Raw genomic sequence first — 12,534 nt, 5'->3', positions numbered from 1 at the left:
TGTGCTACAAATGAATGTTTTCTGTTACAGAGCAATCTGGCTGTTGTGTCTCCTGAAATTCAGTGCAGATTCTTGTGCTGCATACTGTACCCAAACTGTGCTGTCTTCCTGGCTATGTCCTAAAAATGTCCCTTCTGCACCCAAAATAAACAATCAGTCCGATGGCATCTCAGCCTTTAAAGCAGTAGTAAAGAGAGAGAGAGAAAAAGAAAGAGAAAGAAAGAGAAAAAAAGTAAAAGAAAGTTAAAGAGAAATAGACATAGAAAAAGAGAGAGAGAAAAAGAGTAAAAGTGAAAGTTAAAGAGAAAGAGAAAAAGAGAGAAAGTGAAAAAAGAAAGAGAAAGCAGTACTCCAATTACATCCCCCGCGTACCACCCAATGTTCTCGTGATTGGACTGGTAGGGGGGTTCGATGTGAGCTGTATGCCGCCTCCTCCTCCCCCACTGTATTTTATCAATGAATACAAGGCTTCCTATTATTGGCTGAGGTGGAGAGGCGGGCAGATGAAATCACGATTTCCACCTCAGCCAATCAGAGAAATTCTTGTATTCATTGATTAAATACAAAGTTACCTTTGGATGGCTGAGCAGTGCTCAGGCCAACTTAGTTTTGTTTGGGCAACAGACAGGATGTTCTGTACCGCTGCCAGAACACAGAGCTCTATACCATATTAGCTGATGCTACATACAACTTATATAGCACTGACAGCAGGTGCATCTATTAGCAAAGGAAATAGTTGCCCAAAACAAACTATTTAAAGTGAAATAAAACCTGACATTAGGCTTTAAACATCAGCATGTGTATTAGCAACACAATGAGCCAGAACTGTTCTCAGCCTTTTGGCTAAGATCAAGTGTAGTATCTGTTCTTATCAGTGTCCAGTAGGGGTGCTCCGCTGTCATTCTTGCTTTTAGGCAAGGACGGCTGGCTGTATAGTACCCCTGCTGGTATGATGGGGGCTCTGAAGGCTAGTACCGGCTGGAAGAGAAACCGAGGTGCCTACATGCTGTTGGGGCTCGGGAGTAATTCCCCCGGGAAAACCGGAGGGACCCAGTTCCTCCTGATTGGAATGAATCTACCTTGTCTGGCCAGGGGCCGGGAGGCAGAGAGTCCGTGGAGCAGTGCCCCCTGATTGGTCACCTCAGGAGTGCTCTTAGTAACACATGGGGGTGGGATCCCAAGTGTGAAAAGTGCACATGGTCACTGTTCCAAACACTTTTTCTCCACTGCGCCTTTTAGGGCTAGGCCTTTTGGCTAAGTCCAGGGCAATTTTTTTGCTACAAGCCTCAGGGCCTAGCCAGTTTACAATTGCATGGTTACTTATTTATTTATTTTTCTCCCACATTTTGGCACCTTTCACTTTTGTGTGTGTTTTTTCTCACTAAGATGGTAGGGTGTGGGTCCTCGGCCTGCCATGAAGTCTAGGGGGAGGATGTGTGGCCTTCAGGATCCTTCCTCCCCTGTCCCTGAGGGGTCTCTCTTTGGGAGAGCCCCCTGAACTAGAACTTGGTGTTCGGCTTTGGCTAGCCACAAGGAAAGGGGTCTGCCAGGCCTTTTGGCTAGGTGGACCATGTGGAAAACATAGTCCCTGTCAGGAGCCTTGCATCCCAGGGAATCAGGATAGAGGTCCTACCCCTTCGGGGTGTGGACTAAAGCACACCTCTAAGTGCACTTTTTTGTGTTTGTGTTTTGCACTTACACGTTTTTTGTCCACTTATGGGTTTTTCAGTTTTTTTTGCACCACTGCAGACTTAAAAGAAATGAGTCAGAACAGTGTGGCTATATAGCAAAAGAGTGCGAGGATGAGTTAGATTAGCACAGTGGGAGGGAAGGAGAGGTGGGGAAATGTTAAGAAAATGCTGTTTGAAAGTTTACTTTAAAATGGTTGTAAACACTTATATATACCCAGTGAAGTGACTAGTCTAAGGTGATACACAGAAATGAAACATATTCTCCTACATAAGTTGTACCTGTCTATCTGCAGTATTCTCTCTTCTATAACTGATCAAAGTATTGAATTTATACAGGATGTCCAGAGTTTAGGAAAAAAAGGGGAGGAGAATTGAAGTTACACTCTGCAGAGCTCAGTGAGGAGAGTTCTGAGAGCTGATTGGAAGAAAGAGACCCCCCCCCCTTCACACAGCTCTCATAAATAGATCAGAGGCTGTCAATCTGCTGGAGCTCCCTCCAGTCACCATTTTTCTTTTGGTGTCAGGAAAACGTGTCAGAGGTGATTCATGCTGATAGCAGAGGATTAAAGCAGCAGACCGAAATTACACTTAGCGTTCTTAATAGATACAAGTACACACTATAGAAGGGTATGCTTTGTTCATATTTCATGTCTGAGGTTTACAACCACTTTACGTTACAACGCATCATAAAGCAACAATGTGTGTTTTCAGTATATTACATAACAATTCTTTTAACAATAAAAGCAATCAATTTATTAAACTCTGAACTGCCTGAAAACATATTTGCTAAGATCTCAAATACAGTATATAATATGCAGCTGAGATTTAATAAGCTGAACGTTTAAACATATGAAAAGCCCATACTGCCTGCCATTTTAGGGAGCCCCCTCTTAAATCCTCATAGTCCACACATCACACGGCCAGCAGTGCAGATCATATTATCAAGGCCGCCTTCACACTCTGCTGTTCCGTTACGGTGCTACTTCATACAAGTTAACATGTGTTGCATTAAGGCAGACAATTCATCAGAAATCATTATTGGAAACACTGAGAATTGCCTGTAAAGGTAGCCAGTCCTATTGCTTTTTCCGAGAGGCTGCAGGGCAACTGCACTCACATGGCATTTATAGTAACACTGCAGTTATCCTTTAACAGTCTGCAACAAACATTGTTGGCTGAAAGCAACCTTTGGCTTTCACTAAACATAAACCCATCCAGATGTTTGGGGGAGGATTGCTCCATTCATGGGAGTGTGCATTGACCGTGGTAGCAAGCATTTTCCAAATAGCGACTCTTCCATACACTTTAGATATTTGAAGCCTATGGTATACCATTTTGACTACAAAAGTGATTATTCATTTCTATGATATTTTGAAAGTTTGTACTTAAATGGCATTAAAAGAGCTTAAACTTGTAACATCTGCTCCTTTTTATCGATTCAGTTTGTCCATGTACGGCACATACTGTCATTATTCTTGATCATTTCTTTATTGAGTTAAATCAATGGTAGTCTACTTACTAGGCATAAGGGAGCCCGAAGTGTAGCCCCTGATATAACTAAAGGGCTGTATATTATACAAAACAACTATAATGCGTCAGTACTTTAACATGCTGATGTATTGCAGAGAATTATGAATTACAGACATAACATAAACTCAAACTTTCCTGAAAAACATTCATCTAGACCAGCAATGGGCAAACTACGGCCCGCGGGCTGTATACGGCCCGGCGGACCTTTTAATCTGGCCCGCGGAGCTAGGCTCCTCTCACAGTCCGCCCTGAAGACCTGTGTAGCATGAAAATCTGTCTCTTATGAGGATCTGTCCCCCTCAACGTATCTGCGCATGTGCCGGAGATCGCCGATCGGCTGCTAATGCCTGAAACTGGCACATGCGCAGATACGTCGAGGGGGACAGATCCTCATAGGAGACAGATTTTCATGCTACACCGGAGCGGCGCGGGAACATGGCGAGAGGAACGCGCGGAGCAAAGGTAAGTGAATTGACACAGGGGGGACTTGGGGACTTAATATGGGGGATGAATTAATATGGGGGATGAATTACTATAGGGGGATGAATTACTATATGGGGGATGAATTACTATATGGGGGATGAATTACTATGGGGGATGAATTACTATATGGGGGATGAATTACTATATGGGGGATGAATTACTATATGGGGGATGAATTACTATATGGGGGATGAATTACTATGGGGGATGAATTACTATATGGGGGATGAATTACTATATAGGGGATGAATTACTATATGGGGGATTAATTACTATGCTTACTATGGGGGAATATTACTATACTTACTATGGATGACACATACACATCATTCATCTACTCTTGGTCCGGCCCCCGGGTCCAATATATGAACCCATTGCGGCCCTCAAGTCAAAAAGTTTGCCCACCCCTGATCTAGACATATTTCTATTATTAACCATATAGTGTACATTCGGGTATATGTGCACAATTCTACTAGGACTCCTACTGGGCCTTTTGCTGATATTACCTGTTTTTACACTAGATGCTTATACTGTTAATATTCTTTTCTTATATAAAGTTTGTATTATTTCTATACTGGCATGCATTTACAGCTGCAAGAAAAAGTATGTGAACCCCTTGGGATTACGTGGAGTTTTGCATGAATTGGGCATAAAATGTGCTCTGAACGTCAACTAAGTCACAACAATAGAAGAACACAGTCTGCTGAACATAATACTACACAAACATTAGATGTTGCCATGGTTTAATTGCACATAGCATGTAAACATTCACAGTGCAGGGAGGAAAAAGTATGTGAACCTTTGGACTTAATAACTGGTTGACCCTCCTTTGGCAGCAATAACCTCAGCCAAACGTTTCCTGTAGTTGCAGATCAGACCTGCACAACGATCTGGAGCAATTTTGGACCAATCCTCTTCACAAAACTGTTTCAGTGTAGCAATATTCTTGGGATGTCTGGTGTGAATCGCTCTCTTGAGGTCATGCCACAGCATTTCAATTGGGTTGAGGTCAGGACTCTGACTGGGCCACTCCAGAAGGCGTATTCTGTGCTGTTGCAGCCATTGTTTTGTTGAATTACTTGTATGCTTTGGGTCATTGTCCTGTTGCATCACCCATCCTCTGCGGAGCTTCAGTTGGCGGACAGATGGTCGTACGTTTTCCTGCAAAATGTCTTGATAAACTCTGGAATTCATTTTTCCATCAATGACAACAATCCGTCCAGGCCCTGAGGCAGCAAAGCAGCCCCAAACCATGATGCTCCCTCCGCCATGTTTTACAGTGGGGATGAGGTTTTGATGTTGGTGTGCTGTGCCTTTTTTTCTCCACACATAGTGTTGTGTGTTCTTCCCAAACAACTCAATCTTGGTTTCATCTGTCCACAGTATATTTTGCCTGTAGTGCTGTGGAACATCCAGGTGCTCTTTTGCAAACTTCAAACATGCTGCAATATTCTTTTTGAACAGCAATGGCTTCCTCCGTGGTGTCCTCCCATGTACTCCATTCTTGTTTAATGTTTTCCTTATTGTAGATGTGTCACCAAAAATGTTAGCATGTGCCAGAGATTTCTGTAGGTCTTTAGCTGACACTCTGGGATTCTTCATTACCTCATGCAGCATTCTGCGCTGTGCTCTTGCAGTCATTTTTACAGGACGACCGCGCCTAGGGAGAGTAGCAACAGTGCTAAACTTTCTCCATTTGTAGACAGTCTGTCTTACCGTGGACACATGAACATCAAGGCTTTTGGAGATACTTTTGTAACCCTTTCCAGCTTCATGCAAGTCAACAATTCTTGATCGTAGGTCTTCTGAGAGCTCTTTTCTGCGAGGCATGGTTCACATCAGACAGTGCTTCTTGAAACCAGTAAACCCAAAACAGGTGTGTGTTTTTTAAGGGCAAGACAGCTGTCAGCAACACATCCAATATCATCACACTGATTGGAGTCAAGGTTGGCTCACTCCTGGCTCCAATTAGCTCTGGGAGAGGTCATTAAGCTAGGGCCTCACATACTTTTTCCTCCCTACACTGTGAATGTTTACATGTTATGTGCAATTAAACCATGGCAACATCTAATGTTTGTGTAGTATTATGTTCAGCAGACTGTGTTCTTCTATTGTTGTGACTTAGATGACGTTCAGAGCACATTTTATGCCCAATTCATGGAAAACTCCACATAATCCCAAGGGGTTCACATACTTTTTCTTGCAACTGTATATATGGGTACTTGTGGTTAATGTTATATGTGGGTTGCAGTAGTTACTCAGAGACAGAGGCTTTGTCCTGGATGGAGGCACTGACAACTTTTTCATCAAACCCACTTTTTTACTTAGTGAAGGTTCTGGTTCTCTTATTTGCCTACAGGTTTAGCACACTATCCTGTTTGTGGAGGGTCATTTCTCATATCTACCCCAAAAGGGGGCTACAAAAGATTTTCAGGAACTGTGAACATGTTGCAAGAGATGGCCAGAGGCCGTGCACATGGTAGAAAAGACTGTCTGAAGCTACAGGACACAAGAGACTGAGGGCATGATATAAAAAAACTATTGGAGGTTGAAGAAAACTGTGTTAGACTCCAGAGATTCTACAGGAAAAAGGTAGGACTATGGCCCTGCTATGGTCAGAGACTGTCAGCATGTTAGAGCAGGTGGCTAGAGTATAAGGAAGACACTACTGAAGATTTCAGTGATCCACACCAGAGGACATTCCTAAAAATGGTACAGAGGACTAAAATATGTCAATGATAATATCTTTACACTTGTGGTTTGTACACAGTCAACAGTGTAAGCCTGAAACATTGCATCTAGTGGCTTTTTGCTCAGCTCCCCTCTATTGCTACTTCATAGACAGTTGAGCAAATTCCATCCTCTCATGATTTTTCTGCCTGGCTACTCCTCGGTATAAGAAATATAAAAAAAGCTTGTGAGGAGTTAACTTATTTCCTTGCTGAGGACCCCTCCTTTACAGGAAGTGACCTTTTTCCCCTGCCCCTCTGGCAGGATCCCTGATATAAGGTGGGTGAAGCCTGGAGGTGGATGCTTGTGATGTACCTTAGTTGGAAAAATGTAGCAGAGTGTTAAGTGGTACCCTGCTGGTTCACCCACACAGGCCTCCCTAGCCATGGGATTTGAAAAACCAGCACTGACCTGAAGGGAAAAGAGAACTATATATTTATATATATTAATATTAGTTTTTCTATTTTTTATTTTTATTACTATAATGGTTTGTACACATTTTATTCTTTAGGTATATTGCCCCATATTGAGCTGTCTTTCACATCTCAATCCTGATTTTTATCAGGTCATCAACACTTTCTCACGCAAATTCCTTGTGGTCATTGCTTCACACTCATAGTAGGTGCGTCTAGTTCTTAAACTTAAAATTTCTCAAGGGTTTATGATATCCAATTGATATTAGTATTGCTTTTTATTATTCACATTGCAGCACAGCCCTATCAGTACCAACCAGCAGGTAATCGTGTTGATGGTGCATTTGGGCGGGGCCCCTTCAGGAGGCATTTGGACGGCGTTTTTCATCCAATGGTGTCAGTTTTTTCTTTATTAATTTTTGTTTCATCATTTCTGCCTGAGATATATGAGAAATCCATGGCTGTGTTCACAACAATTTCTTTTTAATATTTCCTGGTGGATTTTACCTCACATGGAATCATGTAAGTGTATAACAATATTGTAAAGTATCAAATTGTTTACAATAATTTGATTGCATCATGTATATTGAGATATATGTATATATATATGTTTGTTATAGATGTTATGCCTTCTTGAGCACGTTTGAAGAAGACATTTTTTTTATCTCGAAACGCGTCATGTATGATCCTTGATTAGATTTGCAATACCATCCCTGATGACACCACCGCAATATGTATTGTAGTTTTAGATTTATTTTTGAAGATTGTAAAAATAACATTTCATACTGTTTTTATAAAAAAAATCTCTTTTGAACTGTTGAAATTTATCATACAAGTAAATTGTGCCCTTAAAGTCCCACAAAAAAGAGGACTTTCCCCCCCTTAGTTGGAAGAATGTAGCAGAGGGTTAAGTGGTACACTGCTGGTTCCCCCACACAGGCCTCCATAGCTATGGGCTTTGAAAAACCAGCACTGACCTGAAGGGAAAAGAGAACTATAAACCTATACTGAAAGATATTGATTATTTGGACTTAAGTCTGAAGTGCCTTGGTCATATTGCCAAATGTATGGAAGTTTTACTCTTTATTAAAGGTAAAGAAATCGGACTTTGCCTCTGGCTGGAGTGCTGTAATGGAAGAAGTTGCTTGACTGTGTAAGGCTGCTCTAGTGTGTAAGGTGGGCCAGCAAGTCACAGGTGACTAAATACGCAGGTTTTGGTGTAAACCTGGTTGTGTTGGGAGTGCTGGTGGTCAGGGGAAGAAGTCACCCTCCTGACGATGAAGGGCAGACCAGGTAACATGAGCTTCAGGTGTTGGGCTGGACTGTCTGAGTCCTGACCTGGAACCATGGAGAAACACATGACACTGCAACACAAATACTTCTGACCACTTACGGGTCAGTGCTGTGTTGTACCAGGAGAATGGTGTAGCGTAGGGTTTTCAAATCCGCCATCCATACACAAAGCAGCAGACAGTGTATTTGGGCAGTGAGGCACTTGTGGGCTAAAGCATTAGACCCCTGATCAGCCCTGTATCATAGTGGGTTCCCTAGTGGAGGTCTTGAGATGGCTAGGGATCCTGCTAACATGCTTGTACACAACTAACATAATGTAAGTACAATTTTTTGAGCCATTACTGTAAACGTGATGATCTGCGATAAGTGCTTTTTTCGTGTTTTTGTTTAGGTTTGATCTATAGAGCTTGCGATGGCTACAGCAAAAGTTTGCATCTCTTCTCCACTACTTTCGACCACTCCCAAATGCCTAGTGGATTGCTATCTGAATTCTAGCTGGCATGGACTGCAGAGAATCCAGATCATAGTAAATTAAGTAGACTATTGAATTTTAGCACATTTGCAGTATATACTGGAAAATATTAGTAACACACTCTTCGCTTGTTGCCTGGAACAATACTATTAAAAAAGTAGGGCAAGGCCCATCCCTTGTGGCATTAGTAATACATTTTTATTTTATTTAAAAAAGGATTCAATTTTTAATAAGAACAAAAAAAAAAAATCAACTAAGCAAAATAATGTGCAGTTCTCTGAAAGTACCAACAAAAGTGTTTTCACAGTTTGCCTTCACACTACACAGGATATGCTGTGCAGTTTCTTAGCACCCATACATTCCTTTGATGGCTAAGCTATTGTCAGGCTTGTCTAATTCAGGGCATTGATGCCAAGTTATTAAAACGTAGACATGAATGTTTTATATGGCTGTTCAGAGGTGGCAAAGCATTGTCACAATGCCATATTTTTTGTTCTATTTTTTATTTCATATGTCTTATTTTCCTTGATTCACAATTGTGTGCCAGCAATGGAGTGTAAAAAGACTTCTATTTTACATTCTCCTATTCAAAGTAGTTTGAATAATTGTGCATGAAACAACAGAATCTGTAGTGCAGTTTAAGAATTTTCAACCAGCTGTCATTTGCGAGAGCAACTGTACATAACATAATTTATCACCAACACGTTAAATTAGACATGTCAAATGCAAGTGTAAGCATGGGCTACAGGGCAGTCACACTGTTATCCATGAGCTGCATGGGCCCAAATTCATTGCACAGCTGTACTTTCTGTATCTCAGTCACTGTCCAAAACCAGCTTTAGCTCCGATTCATTGTGCGTCATCCTTTTTAGCTCAAATTCTATGCTATACTGCACCTTCTTCAGCTCAAATTCACTGCATTGCACTTCTTTTAGGGCCAGTTAACACTATAGAAATGCAGTCCAGATGTGTTCCGGATGAGTTTCTGCATGTGCATTTTTGACAAGTTCCAGTTAATTTCCCCCCCCTCTTTTTTTCTTCAATTTAAATAGGGACACGTGTGTTCCAGTGCATTTTGCCACGTTCCAGTACAGTTGTGTGCAGAAAAAAATGCATTATGTTCTACTTTTTTCTGCAACTGCAAGCACTGATGTGAACTATGACATTGACAACCATATAACCTACTTTCTGTTCATTTTCGATGGATAAAAAGAGCAACTGAAATGCATGCAGTGTGAACTGGCCCTTTCACTTCACAGCTTCTTTATTAGCTCAAATTCACTGAACAGCACCTTATTTAGCTCAAAATGACTGTGCAGCATCTTCTTAAGCTCAACTTTGCTGCTGAGCTGTAGCCTCTTTAGATCAAATATACTTTTCCACTGCACCTTCTTCAAAACAGAGTCACTAGCTGTGCCCACCCATGCAATGGTTTCTGTTCACCAAAACTACCTGCCCTTCACAGTTCAGACACAGCCACAGTGCACCTTGCATGTACAGACATGCTGTGTTGACTGCAACTAGTGTTACTTAGCAGGCCACAGTGACAATCCTGCCTTCCCACTACGTGTCATCGATTTGAGAAACACAAATTTTCAGGAAAAATTACATGTAAATGAATTTTAGTGCACCCAAACACAGTAAAATACCCACTTTATTGGCAAAACATAAAAGATTATGTTACACCAAGTAAATATATACCTTTACACTTTAAACTTGTACGCCCATGGGTACCACAATACCTAAAGAATTTCCATAGGTGTCGCTTGAAAAGCCTTTATAGGTTATCAGTTTAAAGTTACACAGGAGGTCTGGTGCTAAAATTATTGCTCTCACTCTGTCGTGGTGATACCTCACATGTGTGGTGGGATCGCTGTTTACATAGGAGGGCAGGACCTACGTGAGCGCACCTAAGCATGGGGGTGATTTAAATTTTTTTGGTTTATTATATTAAAATTTTTACAACTTTATTGCTATTACAAGGAATGAAGAGTAACAGGTACTCTTTACTAAGAGATCTGGGGTTTATTAGACTCCATATCTCCCCTCTGGATTCCAAAACATCTGATCAAACTGAGATTTGTTTGATCAAAATGTATTAACAAGCTGGTAATGGCTTGTTTACAGCAAACTGAAACCAGAAGCTATTAAATCCTCACCACTTTTGATTTCTGACATTACAGAGTGAAGGAACAACATCAGTTCCTTTCACTCTGTCATGGGCATCAGATGTGGCCGGTCACATCGTTATCAGGTTCCCCAATGGGACAGTACTTGTAAATGCAGCAGTGGAAGGTCCCCACCTGTTAAAGTAATCCAGCAGCTGTATAGCCACTTGGATTACTTTGCTTTGAAAGAATCGCTGCTCCTATGATACTTCCATTATTGCTGCATCTGCAGCACATTCCTAGTTTAGAGTAGTCTTCTAGGAAACATTGGTATCCAAACACAAAAAAAAAAAAATCTTTCAGGCAGGATTTTTGAGGCACAACTTACACAATACTTCCATATAAAATAAAAAAGGTTTTATTGCATGATTATAATAATTAAAATTCATCCACTGATCCATAAGAGCAGTTCAATACCATCATCCCACCTGTCATATTCTGTTGATCATTATACATCAATTTTCTAAGGGACATTTGGTGGACAAGGCCACCTATACTTCATTTCCACTAAACTTATCAACGGACTATTCTATAACTCAACTCTTTTCCTTGATCGGAATAAAAAATAAATTGCTCTAAGCATTAACAGGAAAAATACAAAGAAAAATACATTTACACAATTCAATGTAAAGCCATTAAATATCATGTAGATATGAGCTGACTGACAGCACCTGAAGCCCTTAAGAGGAGATGATATACAAGCAGCTCAAACAAGTGTAGCAGACCAAATGGCCATGGACCACCCCCACAGGTAAGTGCACTCTTTTAACACCTCTTCAAGTTTTGGTGTACACTATAAGAAAGTAAAATATTAACTTTACCTAGCAATATAAAGGTAGCATCAGGAGTAATCATAGCCCCCATAGGATTTTGGTGGGCCTTTTTATGGAAAGCCCACAGAGTTCCCTCTTACAGAGTTTCCCCTTACATCAGAGTTCCTAGAGCCCTCCTTCCATCAGAGTTCTCAAAGTTCCCCTTTACATCAGAGTCCGCAGGATTCCTCCTTATAGTGCAGCAAGGGGGAACTCTGCAGACCCTGATGTAAAGAGAAACTCTGCAGACCATGATCTAAGGGGGAACATGGCTGACTCGGGTGTAAAGAGGAACTCTGATGTAAGCAGGTCTCTAGTCACCAGGCTTCCCCCCCCCCTTACATCCGAGTTTGCATAGTTCCTCCTTACATCAGAGTCTGCAGCGTTTCCCCTAACATCAGAATCTGCAAATCGGTAACTCTGCTCTGGGGGGGGGGGGAGCCTTCAAACCCCCCTTATCTATGTCCTTGCCACTGGACAATTGCTTTTTGTGTGAGGCCTGTTCTTTTTGGGTGGCTTGGCCTATATTAAGGTAGGGGCCTGGAGCTGCAGCTCCAATATCCCCTGCATTCATCTGCCTCTGAAGCACTACTCTACATTAACCTCGAGTAGATTTTAGGACCAAAACATATTCGATACAATATAATGTATAATCAGGGTATAGCTAGCCAGGTAAATCAATAGCTAAGATAAACAAAATGATTTCCTTAACTTATCAAAATAGAATCATTTTATTTATTACAGTTACTTATAAAGCTCCGTCAATTTACGCAGCACTATACATACATTGTACATTCACATCAGTCCCTAACCTCAAGGAGCGTACAATCCAAGGTCCCTAACCCACATTCACATACTAGGAGCCAATTAACCTACCATCATCTGGGAGGAAACCCACGCAGGAAAAGGGAAAACCTGCAAACTATGTGCAGGTAGTGCCAT

The 12,534-nt window shown here is 41.4% G+C and overlaps 1 pseudogene; it reads left to right on the top strand.

Annotated features, from left to right (window-relative positions):
• Positions 1-823: 823 nt before the first annotated feature.
• On the top strand, positions 824-944 carry LOC149473392 (U2 spliceosomal RNA; annotated as a pseudogene).
• The last annotated feature ends 11,590 nt before the right edge of the window (positions 945-12,534 follow it).

The sequence above is a fragment of the Staurois parvus genome, unplaced genomic scaffold, assembly GCF_062004578.1.
Source record: "Staurois parvus isolate SC_StPar_1 unplaced genomic scaffold, SC_StPar_1.0 ptg000017l, whole genome shotgun sequence".
NCBI classification, from domain to species: domain Eukaryota; kingdom Metazoa; phylum Chordata; class Amphibia; order Anura; family Ranidae; genus Staurois; species Staurois parvus.
The sequence above is the reverse complement of the archived record's forward strand: the minus strand, read 5'-3'. Positions and strand labels throughout refer to the sequence as shown.